Here is a 20,034-nt window from a genome sequence, read left to right as displayed (position 1 = left end):
CTTGCCTGTCTCCCAGGAGCACCCCCTCTTCTCCATATTTCATTCTCCTGCAGATCCATGGCTTCTGCAAGTCACCCGCTCTGGTCCTGCACACTTTGAGACCCCTCTCTATAGCCAGGGAGATAACGCTACCAATCCCCCTCTCTGTTCGTTATTTTTGTATATGTTCTTTCACTTTCTCTTTTGAGGGTGGTTTTGTCTTTTTTCCCCCTCAAACTCCCTTGCTTCCCTCCAGTCTTTCCCCAGGATTTCCAGACCTCTCTCTGCCCCTGTTTGCACCCACCCATTGGTTCGGGGTGGCTGCAGCAAGCCAGCAGAGGACATGCTGTTGGCATTGATTTTGATTTGTTTGTTTCCTCTGCTTACACACAGTTGGAAGGTTGCAGTTTCTCTTCCCCTCAATAATGCTGAAGAGGGAGAGTCAACCAGCATTATGGGGAAATCTCCACAATAGTAGGTTTTAAAAGCTCCCCCAGGTGGGGGCACCTGGGTGGCTCTGTCTTAATCATCTTGGTTTCCGCTCAGGTCATGATTGGCCCGTAGCCCGTGTGGGATTTTTGCTCCTTCTCTCTCTGCTCCTCCCCCGCTCATGCTGTCTCTGTCTTTCTCAAAAATAAATATACTTTAAAAAAAGTTAAAAAAAAATTTCCCCCAAGTGATTCCACTATGCAGTAGGGTGGAGAACCACTTATTATATCACAATTATATCACAAACCACATAATATATCACAATTATATCACAATGTGCTTTTAATTTGTTTTACACGTATTGCTTCAAAAATCCTTCGGCTTCCTGGCCGTGACTGTCTGGCTTTCTTTCTACCTGAACCCTCCATGGAGTGCTGGTCTTCAGATCTGTGTTTCTCAAAGGCTCTTTCATTCTCTCATATCAGAATTACCCGGAGGCCTTGCCAAAAGAATACAATTTCCTGGATCTCATCTTGGATCTACTTAGATAATCTCTGGACCCAGGACTCCTCATTTTGTATGATTTTTTTCATGTTTATTTATTTTTGAGAGTCAGAGAGAGAGAGAGCAGGAGAGGGGCAGAGACAGAGGGAGAGAGAGAATCCCAAGCAAGCACTGGGCTGACAGCACAGAGCGATGCGGGGCTCCAACTCACAAGCCGTGAGATCGTGACCTGAGCCAAAGTCTGATGCTTAACCGCCTGAGCCACCCCGGCGCCCAAGGACTCCTGATTTTGAATAAGCAATTCTCCCCATGATTATCCAAGTCATGGAAGGTCATAAGAATTGCAGCTTTAGATGTTGGGGGACCCCAAGGCTCTGGCCTCAGTTTTCCCTTCTATACACTGTCTCTAAGTTACCACGGCCACACGGAAAGTATTAGTTATAACTCATATACAGAGCTTAAACCTCGATCTTTTCCCTGGGTTTCAGGCCCAGATGCCTATTTCTGCTTTAACAATATATGTCGTGATTATAAATGCTGTTTGCACTAATTGTACATAAGACAAAATGTAGGAAGAAAAAGGATGCACCCATAATCCCACCATCCAGACAGAGTACCGTTAATACTTTAGCATATACACTATCAGTATTTTTAAATCACATGCATTTATCTCACTTTCCATTCTCTCATATCTCGTAGCCTACAAGCTGTTTTTCCATTTGCTTTAATATACGCATATTCTCATATCACCTAAAAACTTCTTAACTAATTTTTTAAAATTTTTAGTATATTTATTTTGAGAGAGAGAGAGAGAGAGAGAACAAGATGGGAAGGGACAGAAAGGGAGCGGACAGAGGATCCAAAACAGGCTCTGTGCTGACAGCAGAGAGCCTGATGTGGGGCTCAAACTCACAAACCGTAAGATCATGACCTGAGCCGAAGCCCAATGCTTCTCCGGCTGAGCCACCCAGGTGCCCCTCTTCACTATTTTTAATGACCACAAAAGGCTATCTAATCCACCTTCTTTGGGAAATGCTTCTGCTACGATTTTAAGCCAGTCTCATCGACCACAAACCAATGTGTTCTTTAGTTTTTGCTTTTTTTTTTTTTTTAATTTTTTTTTCAACGTTTATTTATTTTTGGGACAGAGAGAGACAGAGCATGAACGGGGGAGGGGCAGAGAGAGAGGGAGACACAGAATCAGAAACAGGCTCCAGGCTCTGAGCCATCAGCCCAGAGCCTGACGCGGGGCTCGAACTCACAGACCGCGAGATCGTGACCTGGCTGAAGTCGGACGCTTAACCGACTGCGCCACCCAGGCGCCCCTAGTTTTTGCTTTTTAATAAAAGGTAGTTTAACATCTGCTTCAAGACTGCACACCTGAGTCAGGCTCTGCCTCAGTCTCCCGCTTTGTAAAAATAAAATAATAATAGCTCTTCATTCGGTGGTCACGAGGATTAAATTTGTTAAAATATATGAAGTTTTCAGAAGTAAATGGTAGAGAAGCGTTAGCTACTCAGGAGAGTGTCAGAGAAGAAGAAGGGCGTTTTTACTTCTTATCCCTTTTTCAGAAAAGGAAGTCCCACCCTCATCAGTATTATAGGTGAGTGCCCTCTCAAAGTACCACAGGACTCAGGGGGACTTGGGTAATGTCACATATTGCCAAGTTGAAATGGAAAAAGAGAGACTAATTTTGGCTTCACTGCACACACCATTTTCCTATGAGGCTGGTCATCTGGGAATAATCCTCTTGTAGAAGATTCCTGAAAGGTCCCTGTGGCCATTCTCTTCTATTCCTTCTTTCCTACATGCAGATCTAAGGGCCCTACAGTAGTGTGATTTTCTATATATAGGAAAAATCAGAGCACAAATCACCATGTAATTCCCTTGCTTTGATTATATTTACATTTGCAGATCACATCAGAATATCCATTGGGGGGGCGCCTGGGTGGCGCAGTCGGTTAAGCGTCCGACTTCAGCCAGGTCACGATCTCGCGGTCCGTGAGTTCGAGCCCCGCGTCGGGCTCTGGGCTGATGGCTCGGAGCCTGGAGCCTGTTTCTGATTCTGTGTCTCCCTCTCTCTCTGCCCCTCCCCCGTTCATGCTCTGTCTCTCTCTGTCCCCAAAAAAATAAATAAACGTTGAAAAAAAAATTAAAAAAAAAAAAAGAATATCCATTGGGGCTATTAAAGCAATAAAAGCTATGCCTCTTCAGGCAACAGGCTCTGAGGCTACCCAACAGGCAATGTCGCTCTCTCGCTCTCTCTCTTTTAATGTCTTATTTTTGAGAGGGGGGGCCAGAGAGAGGAAGACAGAGGATCCGAAGCAGGCTGTGCACTGACAGCAGCGAGCCCAACGCGGGGCTCGAACTCACGAACGGTGAGATTATGACCTGAGCCCAAGTCAGACACTTAACCAACCGAGCTACCCAGGCACCCTGGCAATGTCTCATTTCTGACCTCGCGGTCTTTGAAAAGGTTTTAGAGTGATTTCCAGGGTTGATCATTTTAATTGTAAGTTGTCTGGATAACAAAGTATTCTTGGATAACCTGCTTGACACACCTCAGAGCATACTATAATTTTTAACCACCCTAAATTTAGTTTTTTCTTTTTTTTTTAAGTTTATTAATTTTGAGAGAGAGAGAGAAAGAGAGAGCGGGGGTGGGGGGAGGGGTCAGAGAGAGGGAGAGAAAGAATCCCAAGTGCGCAAGGAGCTTGATCCCACAACCACACGTTCATGACCTGAGCCCATATCAAGAGTGAGCCGCTTCACGGACTGAGCCACCCAGGTGCCCCTAAACTTAGTTTTTCTTAGGCTGAACTCTGTTTCTCCAAACTAGGACTCTTTCTCAAACAATCCTCCTCCGGTATGTAAGGTGGCCACAGCGGCTTCATCTCGAGTCATTCGTTCACGTAACACTCTTATTGAATGTCTACTGTATACACTCAGACAATGCCAGTGATGGGGGGATACAGTGGTTAAAAAAAACAAGCATGTGGTTCCACTCTCAAGACCTTACAAATCTCCAAGTAACCATGACTAAACAGTGCTTATACACTAAATTTTTATTTTGCCACAAATCTGCAATTTGAACAGGGCTTGATGGAGAAGGGTCGTGTCCCCATAGTATCAACTGGGGCAGCCCGACTAAAGCCTAGAGGATCTGTTTCCAAGATGGCACATTCACACGGCTGGCCGGTTGGTACAAGCCTTCAGCCTGGGAGTTTGGCTAGAAACCTCAATGCCTCTAAACGTGTGCCTCTTCACGCGGCCGGGGCATTCTGATAGCGTGGTGGCAGAGTTCCAACGGTGAATGTCCCAAAAAGAGGGCAGAAGCTATATTGCCTTTTATGTCCTGGTCTCGGAATTTCCATGACATCACTTCTGTCATACCCAATTCATGGAGGTAGTCACGAGGACGTTCCCCAGGTGAAGGAGAGGGCACAGAGACCTTTATGTCTCGATGAAAACCATGTCAGAAAATAAAACCACAACATTAAGAAAAATATATATATTCCATTCAGATAAGTAGAGGTGACAGCCATTCCTCTTTCTTGATCTGCCTAGCATAATTGACTGGTGATGAAAGACAGTTTGGGGCACACAATGATGAACGATGTAGCTCAATTCCCTTGGGTAGGACAATTTCTTTTCACATTTCCCTTTTTGGACCTGTCCCCTGGACTTCAGATTCCCTGTTGCCTGCCGATATCTGCTTCTTTTTTTTCTTTTTTCTTTTCTTTTTTTTTATTCTCAAGTTAGTTAACATACAGTGCAGTCTTGGCTTCAGGAGTAGAACCCAGTGGTTCATCACTTACATATGACACCCGTGCTCATCCCAACAAGTGTCCTCCTTGATGCCCATCACCCATTTAACCCATCTCCCCCATCCCCCTCCCCTCCAGCAACCCTCAGTTTGTGCTCCGGCTCTAATGGTTTGCCTCCCTCTCTGTTTTTATCTTATTTTTCCTTCCCTTCTCCTACGTTTATCTGTTTTGTTTCTCAAATCCCACATATGAGTGGAATCATGTGATATCTGTCTCTCTCTAACTTATTTTGCTTAGCATAATACATTCTAGTTCTATCCACGTTGTTGCAAATGGCAAGATTTCATCCTTTTTCATTGCCGAGTAGTATTCCACTGTATAGACATACCACATCTTCTTTATCCATTCTTCAGTCAATGGACATTTGGATTTTCCATAATTTGGCTATTGTTGATAGTGCTGCTATAAACATTGGGGTGCCTGTGCCCCTTCGAAACTGATATCCTCATCTGAATATTTCACAGACATCTCGTCCTTAACATGGTCAGCATCCAGCTCCAGATGTCTTCCTCCCCCTTTTGCCTTTCCATTCTTTTTCAACATTTTTTTTAATGTTTCTTTATTTTTGACAGAGAGAGAGAGAGAGAGAGAGACAGAGCCAGAGCACGGGTGGGGGAGGGGCAGAGAGAGAGGGAGACACAGAATCTGAAGCAGGCTCCAGGCTCCAAGCTGTCAGCACAGAGCCCGACGCAGGGCTGGAACTCACGAACCGCGAGATCATGACCTGAGCCGAAGTCGGACGCTCAACCGACTGAGCCACCCAGGCACCTCTGCCTTTCCCTTCTTCTTAAACAACTCTGCTCTCCCAGTTGCTGGGACCAAAAATCACAACCCACTGGTTATCCATTCACCTTATTCCTTTATCTTCTGTAGGTCTTTGACCCAATGTCATCATTTGGATGCTATTGTTCCTGACCATACTGGTTAAAACCAAACCCCCTCCCTGCCCCCAACCACTTCCTACACCCCTGCCCCCCATCGTTTGTCTCCTTGGCCCCATTTTACTTCCATTTGCTCACGGTTCTCCTTTCATTACAATACAAACTCCACAAAGGCAAGACTTTGTTTCTATTTTGTTCACTAATGAATCCTTAGTGCCTAGAACAGCGGCTCACCCATGATTGCTCAAAGAGTATTTGTTTGAATAAATGCATCAAATTGAGTTGTCACACTTGGACAATGAGCACAGAGAAAAGACTGAGAAGGGGGAAAACTGGGAGGAAAGGGAATGACTTACTCAAATATGTTAGAAAAACTGGAGAGAACCAACACAGCTCCATATCTTGTTTTGCGTTCTCAAGACCTGGTCACGGACTGAAGAGTCTTAAATACTCTTCACGTGTGTAGGCTTTGCTAGTTTCAGTTTCCTATGGTAGTTTCCTCTGTGTGGACGTGGAGCAATGGTCTGGCAGGGGAAATAGACTTCTGCTACGTTTCCGTGGCAAAGAAAAACCAGCTCTCAATTGCCCCCAGTGTTTCTATTCACCCTTCCAAACCAGAGGGTTTTTTTATCTATGGCCAGCAGCCCTTTTACATCAAGGGACAGAGTTCCAACCATAAGAAAAGGAAAGCGGTCGTTTAATGAAAATTACACCTATTATTGAAGAATTGTACTTCAGCCTAAAAACTACGATCCAAGCTTTGGGGAATTGCACCATGAAATACAGATAGTTAATAGAACAGAGAAAAATGGCGAACTCAGAGAAATAAGCACCTCAGGAGTAGTCAACCAAAGGCAAGCGCAGTGTAGACTCTTTAATAAGCTTTAGGAATTGAAGAAGCAAAATTGAGAGGAAATGAGCCTAAGAGAGATGAGCTTCTGGAAGTTTCGATTTCAGTGCATATTTATAATCACATGTCTGCTCTCTCCTGGCTCATTTTAAACTCAGGTATCCCTAAAAGCTCTTCATATATGGAAGAAGATTCATTTCAAACCTAAAGGTGATCCCTAAAACTCTGGAGTACCAGCAGACAGCTCAGCACTGTCCTCTCGAGCGTTCCCTGACAGAGGCCCACGTGCCTGCAGGGCCCGGCCCCTGGACTCTTCTGAGACTCTCTAAAGATATTTCTGGCTCAAGGTTTTGTGTCTTTATCTCCAAGAGAATAGAAAAGCATTACATCTGATTTTATGACTGTTTCTAAAAAATAAAGAAAGAAGTAGTTCTCAGGTCCCCATGCTACCCGTCTCATTCCAGTCACCCAAATTTTGTCCAAATGCTTAAGATCAGAGAAATACCAAAGGTGAGGGGGCATTAGAGATTATTTGGATAGGTCCCTTATTTTACTGAGCAGGAAACTAAGGCCCAGTGATGTGAGGTGACTTACCCGCAGCTCTGGAAGATATAAGCAAGAATCTGGTCCATTCTTTTTATCTCCAGCTCTCCTGAAGACTCCATACTACAGCCTGTAATACGCTCCCTTAAAACGAAGTCCTGGCTCCCCCAGATCTCTACCTTGTCTCCCCAACAGCCTTGTCAGCTGCAGCTTCCCCACTGTCATCCAGTGGTAGAGTGCAAAGTGCCCCTCAGCGAATTCAAGGAATTTACCTGACGACAGCATTTAGGGTAATCTCACCAGAAGAAATAACCCATATGGGGGAGGATGCCAAAAAGTATCATTTGGTCTTTCTCCCAGGTACACCAAATGGAATCAGGTATGTGCCACTTTTCACAATGGTAAATGTTGGACTGCCAAGACCAAATTCATCTTAAATGTCACAGCCAAATTGTATAAATACATTATGTTTGGTTTCCAAACTATGTCAGGAAAAGATGAACCGCCAGGTGCTAAGAAGGTAAAATAGAAAGTCATGTCGCTAATAGGCCACACAAATAAGGGATGTGATAATTACCCCACAATATCCTCATACTCTGAAAGTCCCCCACCCTGTCATCAATAGCGTTAACCACGTAAATATGATTTTGTTGCATCAGGAGAATGAGTTATGTCTCCAGTTTTCACTGTGGTGAATAACTGCACCTAAGATTGTTGAAGGGGCCAAGGAGGCCAGGTTAGGACTGAAAATTGACTAGAAAAAAATTAAGAAGTCCTCTGGTTCTAATGATTTTATTCTCTGATGGGCAAAAACTCAGGGGCAAAGAGATAAGAAGAAAAATGCATGCCATGGTGGTATTCTCCCCCGCTTCTTTCCAGAAGAAGGTTAAAGGAAGCATCTCCATGTCTTGGTTACAACGGGGCTGCAGGTGCACCGTGGGTTTCAGCAGCTGTCTGCTGAGAAGTGCTTACACTCTTCCTTTTGCCTTTCGAATGTCAAGACCAGCAGAGAGAGTGCTACCGGCAGTTACCTAGAAGGATGGAAGCAAAACCACAGCACAAGCTGCCCATCACTTCTGCCCATCATCTTGGAGGCAGGAACCGCTTCTGCAAAGGAGAAACAATTAGAATTTTCTCAAAGGACAGCTGGAGGGAAATGTTTCTTTTTCCTGTCCTAGCCGGTAGGCAGAATTTCTAACATCAGAAAACTTTGAGGAAAAGAGAAAACACACACACACACACACACACACACACGCAAAAACCCTAACGGAACACAGATGTTTTATTTAGAAAAAGGAAAGGCACAAGAGCCATATATAAAGGAAGCTAGAATTAATGTCCAAAAACGGTTTAGCCTATTATGATGTAAATCGCTCTGACACCAGCATTTTCTTTGTATCTGCATTTTACTAAACTAATTGCAAAGCCAGCCCTGTGTTGTCTGACCATTGGTCTTTTTATTGTTTATGCTAGTGGGTTTTGTGGATCGTGGATTAGTTGCATTTTAATGCCCAGAGGCAAAAAGATGAAAATATTCCAATGACAGTAATGGATGAAAAAGCACCCTACTGTTTGCAGTTTCAGGCACAGAACTACGTGATTTTTTGTTTTCATGTTATGTTGCCTGTGCCCGATTAACCATTTTGACAAGAGCCACAGAGACTTTTCGCAAACAATCCAAGGTCTCCTGCATATGATTTTTCTCTAGACCATCCTCTGCTCCTTAAAATTTCCTAAAATTATAGATGAGTCTGGCAAATGTATATGGCTCACTGTACATGAATCTAATTCTCACATGTATAAGTGGATTCATGTAAGGGAAGGAAAATTACATGACTCTAATACACACACACACACACACACACATATATGACGTATATGACGTATATATATGTTAAAGTTGGCAAAATTTTGAGAGGAATGGAGAGAAGGTTTGGGGCTTATAGACCAGCCAAGGCTTGGAGAATATTTACCCTGCTGAGCGGGTGAGTCTATCTTAGCATGATAAAATACTGGATCTTACCCACAACCAGTATAATGTTTCCTGTCCTGAAGCTTGGCAGACACAAATGGCCTTGTTAGATCTTGTCTTTTCTTTCGGAAAGCAAGTGCCACAAACATTCCACAACTTAATGCAGTAATTATCTGTTCTCAACTACCAGTGTGGAGCCTTCTTAGATTAAATTCAGATGGGCCAGAAGCACATGCTCATTTCATTGGCAATGAGGCTCCAGTGGGTATTTATTTATTTATTTTTCCAACATTTATTTATTTTTTTTGGGACAGAGAGAGAGCATGAACGGGGGAGGGGCAGAGAGAGAGGGAGACACAGAATCAGAAACAGGCTCCAGGCTCCGAGCCATCAGCCCAGAGCCTGACGCGGGGCTCGAACTCCCGGACCGCGAGATCGTGACCTGGCTGAAGTCGGACGCTTAACCGACTGCGCCATCCAGGCGCCCCTCCAGTGGGTATTTAAACAACCCAGACAACAGACTGCCGAGGGTTCCTCTCCCTTTTCTTTGGAGTGAGGAGGGAGTAGTACGGGGAAGTAGAGAGAGCTTAGAGATGCTGCAAATGACTCTTGCAAATAAATCTTTCCCAATCTGAATAGCAAATTGATCCTTGAACTTTTCGTGTATGGCTCCTTTGTTCATCTCGTCAATCAAGCCCATATAAAAATCGTTGAATCACTATGTTCTACACCTGAAACTACTATAACCTATGTCACGTACATTTTTAAAAAAAGAAAAAGAGCACAAAACCAAGATGTTAACAATAGGGGAGACTGGGGGAAGGGTATATGGAGTGCTCTGTACTATTTTTGAGCCTTTCTGTAAGTCTAAAAGTATTTCAAGGTAAAAGATTAAAAATAGTATTATATGGTCCAAGACTATTAAAAGAGAGATATAATAAAAGTCCAGAGTCTATGTGACTGCCTCTTTTTTGGATGATTATCAAGTTAATCCTTGTGGCCACTGCCATTATGTATGAAAAGTTACTTTCATGGGGACTCAATAGCTATTGACAATGAAAATCTCAAGGTGCCCCAATTTGAATCAGAATTTAGATTGAAATGACAACGAAATATACGCTAAGGAAGAACCAGTTAATCAAGAGCCATGAAATTTCCAGATAACCCAGAAGTCTTTATTAGTGGTCTTGTAAGGGGAAATAAATTTGGTCCCAATGGGAGGAAAGAATACATTTGGGTCCCTATACTTTTTACATGGTCTGCTGCCTGGTTCACTTATTTCTAACAATCCCTCCAATTTCCACTTCAATACACTGATTTTGAACTTTCTGCACAAAATGGCAATACTGGTAAGCAATTCGCATGGAGTACTTTCAATTTACTTTAAAATTTTCTGTACTATTACTCTTTTATCATCTATACTATTATATCTTTTACCCTTTTATTTTTTAAATAAAAAATCAAGAATTGCATGTAAGAAAACAAATACATTTTATTATTTTTGAGACAGAGAGAGAGAGAGAGGGTAAGCATGAGTGGGGGAGGGGCAGAGAGAGGAAGACACAGGATCCAAAGCAGGCTCCAGGCTCTGAGCTGTCAGCACAGAGCCCAATGCAGGGCTCGAACCCACAAACCATGAAACCATGACCTGAACCCAAGTCGAATGCTCAACTGACTGAGCCACCCGGGTTCCCCAAAAAACAAATACATTTTATTTTAAAATATTCTTGTATACACATGCCATGTCCCTTGGCATCCTCAATCTTCTAATTATTAAAAGTACATGTTCTGTGGCCCGAAATTGTGGCACTGAAAGTCACCTGGGGACAGGAAAAGAGGTGAGGGCACAAGTTAGAGAAAAAAAAAATGTCCTTGAACCCTTGAACAGCAAAGGGATCAATACACTCCTGTGGAAACATGGGTAGGCAATTAGTATGTGGTTAAATGAATATTTCAAATAGTTTGCCCCAAGGAAGCACTCCAAAGGCATGGGAAAGAGGAAGGGCTGACTATAAGACTTCCTCTTGCCCGGACTTGGAAACAATTGAAACAAATGTGTAATTTACAAGATAAAGGAAAAACCACAGATCTTCTTGGACAACGTGAACCAATGGATGAAATTAAAAGTGGAGAGACTGCCAGTCAGCCAAATATTTGAAAAATTAAGGTTTTTAGCTGCCTGAATATTCTGTTTAATTAACCTTAAACAGATTTGGATTGCCAATTAAAAAAAAAAAAAGGAAATCAACATTTGACTTTTATTGAATAATATTTGGTCTTTGTTTAGCTTTTTTTTTTTTTAATGTTTATTTACTTTTGAGAAAGAGAGAGAGACAGAGTGTGAGTTGGGGAAGGGCAGAGACAGAAGGAGACACCGAATCGGAAGCAGGCTCCAGGCTCTGAGCTGTCAGCCCAGAGCCCGACGCGGGGCTCGAACTCATGGACCGCGAGATCGTGACCCGAGCCAACGTCAGATGCTCAACCGACTGAGCCACCTAGGCGCCCTGTTCAGCTATTTAATAGAACCGCTGAGAACTTGCAATGCTTTTGTGTGATTCATTTCTTCATTTAACAAATATTTATAAAGTATTCCCGGTGTTCCAGGTGCTGGGGATAGAGCAGTTAACAAAATAGACAAAATGAGTGCCCTTGTGGACTTTACATTCTAGTGTTAGTCTGGAAAATGTCAGTTATCACAGATGTTCAGAGAGGTGGTAATTTCTGTTAGTTCATGGACCACTGAGAATGTGTTGAAAGCTGTGAGTCTTCTGTCTATAATTAATTCATTGATAGAAAAATGTATGAACATATTCATATAATTTGGTATAAATATCAGCTGTGACTATTGTTGCCACATCATCTGAGATTTCAGACCTTCTACTCTGGTTTTTGAGCCCTGAACCTGTAATGCATAGATTTATTCAAACAGAAAGCAGATATAAATTGGTCTACGTTGGCTAATTTCAGATTATTTTAAAGAACCACTAAGCTGTCTTCTGGAATGAGAAAGTTTACATATGATATATAATGACAGAAGGCCCCTGGCCTTTGTTTTCTTTGAGTCATATCATTGGATCATTGGGTATATCCTATTGATTGCTCATGCCTTGGGTTAAATTATTAAATTATTAAACTGGATTAAATTCTATTCTAATACACAGAGTCACTCTTTTTAACAGAAAGAAATTATGAATTGCATGAAGAAACACTGACTTCAGCCAAAAGGAGAAAATGCATCATCAAGTTATTTAACTTTTACAGGAACCATGTTTAGAAGGCATATCTTTAGGTTACTAAATATATTCTTTTTTAGCATAAAAAATTAGAGCAGGCAGCATTCAGATGAAAGGATAATTAAGAAACACCCTTGGTTGCTGAGTTGTTTTGTCATGAAACGGAGGCACTCAAATTTTCATAACCCAGGAAAAAGAAATTTATTTGCCACTAAATCAAATTTATTCACCACTAAAAATTCATTTGCATTTTAAAGTGATATAAAAAAAAAAAAAACCAAGAAACAACCTGGTAATCTTTCCATAGACTATGTAACTTAATCCTGAGTCGGGATCCCCAGAACAGACTGTAAGTCAATCCTAGGTGCCAAGGGGAGAGGTATAGTAAAAAGGTGGAGTGGGTGAAGCTCACTAAAGACTGAGTTATTGAATTTTAAACCAGTCTCCAAATCCCCTTTCACTGCAAGCAAATATTTTGTCAGGCTGAACACAAAATGGCACCGCAAAATAATCAAGCACCTCAGTCTCTTTCTCTGTGGGGTCAGTAATACGGAAGCCGCTGCTGCTGGGGTCAGGTTTGAACGGAGTAGGCTAGGCAATGTTGATTGCTCTTAGATGTCTTTGACACCAAGTACTGTCTGAACTGTGGGGGTCACAAAAAAGAAAGAAAAGGAGAAAAATGAGAAGAAAAGAAGGTAAATAAGGAGGAAAGGAAGGAGGGAGGATGCTTCCTGATCTCTATACTAGATTATAACTTCTTCCCTCCTGAATAAGGAAAGCAAGTGACGGGCCCAACTAAGCTGGGAATTCTATTACTTTTATAAAGATTGTCACTTTAATTGATGATCCCTATAACCAAAACCACGTCCTTTCATATCATTTTTTAGAAACTTCCTGGCAGTTGATCCATTACATTCCTCATTAGACATCCTGGCTCTTAGTTTTGTAGCCCAGTTTCTTGGACTTGAATCGATCTTTCGACCCTTAGGAGATTCCTAATAGATGCAACGCCAAGCCCTTTTGTTTGATCAAATTGTGATAAGTTAATGACTTCACCAAAGTGTATTCTTCATCCAAGCTTCCTCGAGCACACAGACTTTTTAAAGGAACAGTATTTTCATACTTGGAGAAAAATACAACAGAGCTTTAAAAATATTCAATTTCCTTTCTTGGCGTCCTGGCCGAAAGCTGTCTTAATCCTCCATAGAGGTTTTAAAGGAAATAAGCAAGTATAAATCACCTGCTTGACTAAAGTTAACCTTCAAACACTTAGGTGAACTACAGGTGATGGTCTTTTCTGATTTATATTATACAACTCCCCCAAAGGGGCTAGTGAATAATGAGCCAGTTCAGGAGAGGCAGAAAGCCCGGGGTACAAGCCCTGCTGAGCGACCTTGATTAAGCCTTGCCTTTTGGTTCCAGATTCTAGGTCTCTGAAATAGGCTCCCAGGACTTTTCTGAGAAAGAGGCAGAGAGGAGAATGGGCAGAAGCACGAATATCTGCTGAGGTCATTAGAGGCAGAAAATTGAAGATCCAAAGGGGTTGCCTGTCAGCAAGCTGCAGTCAGGCAGAACTGCTTAGGCTCCGAACACTAGCTCTTTTCCAGCATCGGATGTGATAAGTGAAAGGCTGTTGCAACGATAAACTATAGTCAAGGTAAATGTAGTTTCCAGTTACAACTTATTGTTAGTGTGAAATGTAATTTATGAACTCGGCAAGTAGAACATTGTCTTTCAAAATAAATCTTGATTAAAAATAGGAAAAAAAAACCCGGAGTCATTATGGCTGTATTGGTTAAAAGCAGGGTGGGGTGGGTGTCCGGGTGGCTCAGTCGGTTGAGCTTCAGACTTCGGCTCAGGTCATGATCTCTCAGTTCGTGGGTTCGAGCCCTGTGTCAGGCTCTGTGCTGACAGCTCAGAGCCTGGAGCCTGCTTCGGATTCTGTCTGTCTCTCTCTCTTTCTCTCTCTGCCCTTCCCCAGCTCATGCTCTGTCTCTGTCTCTCTCTCAAAAATAGGTAAGCATTTAAAAAATAATAATAATAATTAAAATTTATAAAAAGTAGGGTTTCTCAAACAGCACTAGTGATGTTTTGGGCCAGGTAAGTCTCTGTTGGGGGTAGAGTACTTGGCCCGCCGAGCACAGGACGCCATTGCAGCATATTTAAGCAGCATCCCTGGCCTCTCCCCGAGTGTTAACGGAACCACCCCCAACCCAGTCGTGACAATAAAACATGTCTCCATACATTGGAAAATGTCCCCCGGAAGGCAAGATCACCCCTGGCTGAAACCACTGATTTTGATTTTGGTGGAAAGATAGGGAGCCACTTATGATATTTTAAAAGCACGTTTCATTTTTGCGCGAAACCCTCAGGTCCAAATTTTTGAAGCTTTGGCTGAGTTCATGAAGGACACCCACAGCTTCTCATTTGAGAGCTCTCTCACTTTAAGAGACTGGGACTATGGTGATTATCTGAGGCTTGAATGTTTGCAGAGGCAAACAAGGCTGCTCCCTGGGGACAGAAATCGTGGCTTTCCCACCTAGGCTACACACCAGCTCCTGGCTTAGTGCCAACACATAGTACGCCCTCAGTAAGTACTAGATGGGTGAACGGATGGATAGATGGAAAAGTCCAGTAAGAATGAAATCAAGCTAGGGAGATTTGGATTTATTTTCTTTGCTTGTCTCTAGGTGTAGATCAGGTCTCCTTTACCTACACGAGTGTACTGAAAAGAACGTCTTAGTGATGAAAGGAGAGTCAATGCGTCTGACTCTAAGAGAAATCCCACTGAGTTTCTGAAGGGAAGGACCAGATGCCCCCTGTGATACTTTGGGCCTTTCACCCGTTCTGCAATAAATCATGCGGGTAAGTTGCGAATTACATCAGCCATGGTCCTGGTCTGGGGAAGCAAATAGGCACATAAATACACCAAGGTGTAAGACCTTCTTCTATGACCTGCATTACTCTGCTCGTTTCTTCTACCCTTTTGGAGAAAAAGAGCTGGAAGTAGGTCACCGGTCAGTATAGAAGATGCAAGCTTCTCAGGGAAAGCTCTCAGCGCCAACGACACTTGATGTTCCAGGCCGCCTGAGGTCTATGAATGCAAATTCCTTTTCCACAGCAGTAATTTAATATGCCATCCTCTATTGCGGTTGGCCAAGCTTGCTAAATTACTTACCCCTTCTGTGACGCCGAAACTTGACCTGGTACATTTGTTTTTGGAAAATTCTTTTTGTAGTCTGAAATCAGTTGGTTTCCAGTTTGAAGATACCGCCTTTATGTTAGATAAATAAACAAACTTTTAACAAAACAACCCCAGGCTCAGTGGGCTCTGACTTTTCTAAAAGAACAAAGTTGGGGCCTGTGGGAGGCTGGGGATGGACAGTTCCTGAGGTTTCCATTTTGTGGAAGGTGTTTTTATTGCTACAGAAGTAAGTGGAATATTCCCCACTGGTCCCAATTACCATGGCCCCTTCATTAATGGATCCTGCCAGGACCCCGTCTCTTCAGTGGGGAAAATGGCTTGTTCACAAAGCCATTCACAGCAGGACTATTTGGTTCCCACCCACAAATGTACCATAGGGATTTTCTGCTTCCTGGAAATTATTCTCTTTCTAACTCAGGGAAGAGACTGCTCTTGACTGTTTTAAATGGCACCCTGTGCTCAGCAGGCTAAACAAGGAAGAGAAGCTAATCAACCCTTTTAAGGATTAAAATTGAGCACCGAGGCAGAGATGGCAAAAGACGAAGAAGAAAAGAAGAAGAAGGAGAAGAAGAAGAAAGCTTCAGACATTGGAAATACAAAGAAAAAGAATTTAAGCATTTAATAGTGTTGCCTTCCACCTCTGTGTGGAAGCCCAGTGCTTTGTGACCCACTGTGCCTCCAATCTCTCTGTGCACAGGGCCCCAAAGCTCAAAGACAAGTAAGACCAGAAGGAGACCAGTCCCTGATCCTCAAAGATTGAAAACCCAGATGTGCAGTCGGGTGAGAAATAATAAATACAAATAACAACAAAAGACAGAATATGATGGCATGAATGTCCAAATGGCTCTAAGGTCTGGTAGAATGACAAAACATCCTGGGGGATGGAGGGGTGAACAATTACTTCAAGGCTTGTGAAATGGATCTTGAAGAACAGATTGAATTTGTATGGAAAGACATGAGTGTGTGCAGGAGAGGGAAGGCTATATTTCACGTGACACCAAGAACGAGCCAAGAACAACTGTGGGAAAGCGCTCAGGAGTGGGAAGGAGAACAGGAAGAAATCCATTTTGTACTTAGAGGTCACATCATTCAGGGTCTACACAGGAGCAAGAAATCACATCAGCTACGAGAAGTTAATATAAAGAATAGTTAACTAATATAAAATTCTGAACTACGTAAATGAAAAGGCAGTGCTGTGCTGAGCCATATTGAAGCCTGAGGCAAAAGGAAAAGTTGTGCATGACCGTATCGTATTGTGTGTATTCTTTAAATACCAAATTCTTCCAGAACATTAAAGTAGTTGAAAATATAATGAAAAATCAAAAAGTAGGTGTATTAAAATTCACAGTGTTATTTTAAATTTAAATATTTAATTTATGCCAAAACCTAATTTTTATCATTTTACATTAGCTTAAGCTAATTCAGAATCATTCAAGATCATCCCTTGGACAGGAGAAATGATCAAACATGGTAATTCTCGCAACTGAAAATGAAGTAAGCAAAGAAGTAAATTTTGAAAATACTATTGATGAGCTTGTTTCTATTAAAGCCAGTGGAGCACATTTTTCTTTTTGCCTCAGGCTATAATGTACCTCACCTTGGCACTGGTCTGCAAAATGTTGATATTTTGTTCATCATGGTTTTTTGCATTTCATTTTGATTTTTTGTTTTAGTGTATTTATTTATTTTTTTTGAGAGAGAGAGACAGAGAGAGAACACAAATGTGGGGGGTGGGGGACACCTGGGTGGCTCAGTCAGTTAAGCGTCCAACTTTGGCTCAAGTCACAATCTTGCAGTCCGTGAGTTCGAGCCCCGCATCAGGCTCTGTGCTGACAGCTCAGAGCCTGGAACCTGCCTCCGATTCTGTGTCGCCCTCTCTCTCTGCCCCTTCCCCACTCACGCTCTGTCTCTCTCTGTCTCTCAATAATAAATAAATAAACGCTAAAAAAAAAAAATAAATAAACAAAAAAGTGAGGAGAGGCAGAGAGGAGAGAGAGAATTCCAAGCAGACTCCACACTGATCTCACGTCTTGTGAGATCATGACCTGAGCCTAAATCTAGAGTCAGACACTAACCGACTGAGCCACCTGGTGCCCCTAATTTTTACTTTAAAAATATTGCATTAGGACGTAATATATCGGAGTTCCTGAGTATTCTGGCGAGCCCTTCAATTTTGTGTCTGGGGAAAACGCCTCACGGACCTCACGCCAGTCCCTGCCCTGTGAAAAGGTAAAATGAGAATCCACAGCCAAAGCGAAGAGGTGTTGCCAGCTCATAGGAGCAGACAGCCAGAGGGAAGGACCCAGAAAACAGAGAAGGATCAGACCCTTCTTCCTCCTCCAGCACTGCAATCTCCCTCTATCACCCCCTATAGGTAAAGTCTAACAAGGAGCCTGCCACCAAAGTAGAAATGCAGGCTGTTGAGTCCTGGCCCCAACATCACAAAACCAACCACAGAGGGGTGAGTTTGGAGCCAAGAGGCAACAGACTAATAACTGGCAAATAGGTGATTTCTCCTGAGTTAGATACTGAAGGTCAAGCAGGGTAATATTTTTTCAAGCATCACACTAAGCTCTTTACAATGCCACACAGTTAATACGTGAAAGTGTCCTGAAATCCACACCTAGTTCAATCTCACTCCAGAGCACATGCTCTCAATCACTATGCTGTAATGAAGGGAGAGGACGTTCCAGGAAAACAATACGGTAAGATGAAGAGTTGAAAATTAACATGGCAGGGGCGCCTGGGTGGCGCAGTCGGTTAAGCGTCCGACTTCAGCCAGGTCACGATCTCGCGGTCCGGGAGTTCGAGCCCCGCGTCAGGCTCTGGGCTGATGGCTCAGAGCCTGGAGGCTGTTTCCGATTCTGTGTCTCCCTCTCTCTCTGCCCCTCCCCCGTTCATGCTCTGTGTCTCTCTGTCCGAAAAATAAATAAACGTTGAAAAAAAATTTTTTTTTAAAGAAAATTAACATGGCATCTGATGGAAACAAGTAGTGTGGTGTTACTCTAACGTTATAGACCATCTATTATGTGTCAGATGCTTTACTGAGTGGTTTATAATAATTATTTGATTTTTTATTTTAGGTGCTTTTTAAAAATTCTTTAATGTTTATTTACTTTTGAGAGAGAGAGAGAGAGAGAGAGCACAAGCAGGGGAGGAGCAGAGAGAGAGGGAGACACAGAATCTGAAGCAGGCTCCAGGTTCCGAGCGGTCAACACAAAGCCCGATGCGGGGTTCGAACCCACATATCGCAAGATCATGACCTCGGCTGAAGTCAGACGCTCAACCGACTGAGCCACTCAGGTGCCCCTAGGTGCTTTTTAAAAATTTTTTATTCCTACTTTACATATGGGGAAACTGAGTTATAGAAGAGGAATTAAATTTGCCCAGGGTCTCTCAGCTCACAGATGAAGCAAACAGAATACAAATACAGACAGACTCCAGAGCACTTGCTCTTAGTCACTTAGCCATCCCGCTGCCCCCAGAATGGAAGATAAACATGAGCCCAGAGATATGTAAGAACCAGGTCATGAAAGCCACCCTAAGGTGCATGGGCTTTATTTTCTGAAGGAAGAAGGACTGCTAAAGCATTTTATTTTTTTAAATGTTTAATGTTTATTTATTTTTGAGATGTTTAATGTTTATTTATTTTTGAGAGAGAGAGAGAGAGAGAGAGCACGAGTGGGGGAAGGGCAGAGAGAGAAGGGGGACAGAGGATGTGAAGCAGGCTCGGTGCTGACAATGCGATGCGGGACTCAAACTCGTGAGATCACACCTGAGCCAAAGTCAGATGCGTAACTGACTGAGCCACCCAGGTGTCCCTGCTAAAGCAGTTTAAATAGCAGCAGTTTTATATTTGGAATGGATCACGCTGGTCTGAGCCCAGTTTGGAGGATGGATTTAAAATACAGACCTAGGAATTAGACACAGTAATTAAGAAGCTCTTGCAATGATTCTTTGGGCAAAGCATGGAGTTCTGATAGTAAAAGTTGAGATTAGGGGACATGAGAAGCTAGAGACATTTATGACACTAACGATTCGATATGGATGATGAAGAACAGGGAAGAATATTGGACAAGCAGGCTTTTTTTGGATGGCTAATACATGAGCATGCCATCCACTGATCGAAATACTAGAAAAGGAACAATCTAAGTGCAGTAGATTAGTAACTTTCAACATTTGAGTTCTCTGGAGCTTTGAGCATATGTGGAAGCGTAAGTTAAGCCAAATCCATATTTTCTTGGCGATTCAATGCCAGCTAAGGAATTTTAACTCAATTTTATTGGAAACGAGGACCTCAAAAAATTATTTCTTAATAAAATGCTATCACTGCACTGAAAGAACCCCAGATTTGCTCCTCCCTTGGTAGAAACACATGCGGTAACTCAGGTCTCTAGAACATACCCAATTTTAAATATGTTTCAACACATATATCTACTGAGCTAGTGAGTATCAAGCTACTAAGAACCTGATCAGTACTGTAAAGTATCTGATACTTTACCTGACTTTCCAGCCAACACATTATCTTACCACAATTTCAGAGGTGCTGCAGAAGACAAGAGACTCCTGGTCAGAGACAAAGGACTCTATTACCTGTAGCGATAGCTATAG

The sequence above is a fragment of the Prionailurus viverrinus genome, chromosome C2 (assembly GCF_022837055.1).
Source record: "Prionailurus viverrinus isolate Anna chromosome C2, UM_Priviv_1.0, whole genome shotgun sequence".
In the NCBI taxonomy this organism is placed as follows: Eukaryota; Metazoa; Chordata; class Mammalia; order Carnivora; family Felidae; genus Prionailurus; species Prionailurus viverrinus.
The sequence above is the reverse complement of the archived record's forward strand: the minus strand, read 5'-3'. Positions refer to the sequence as shown.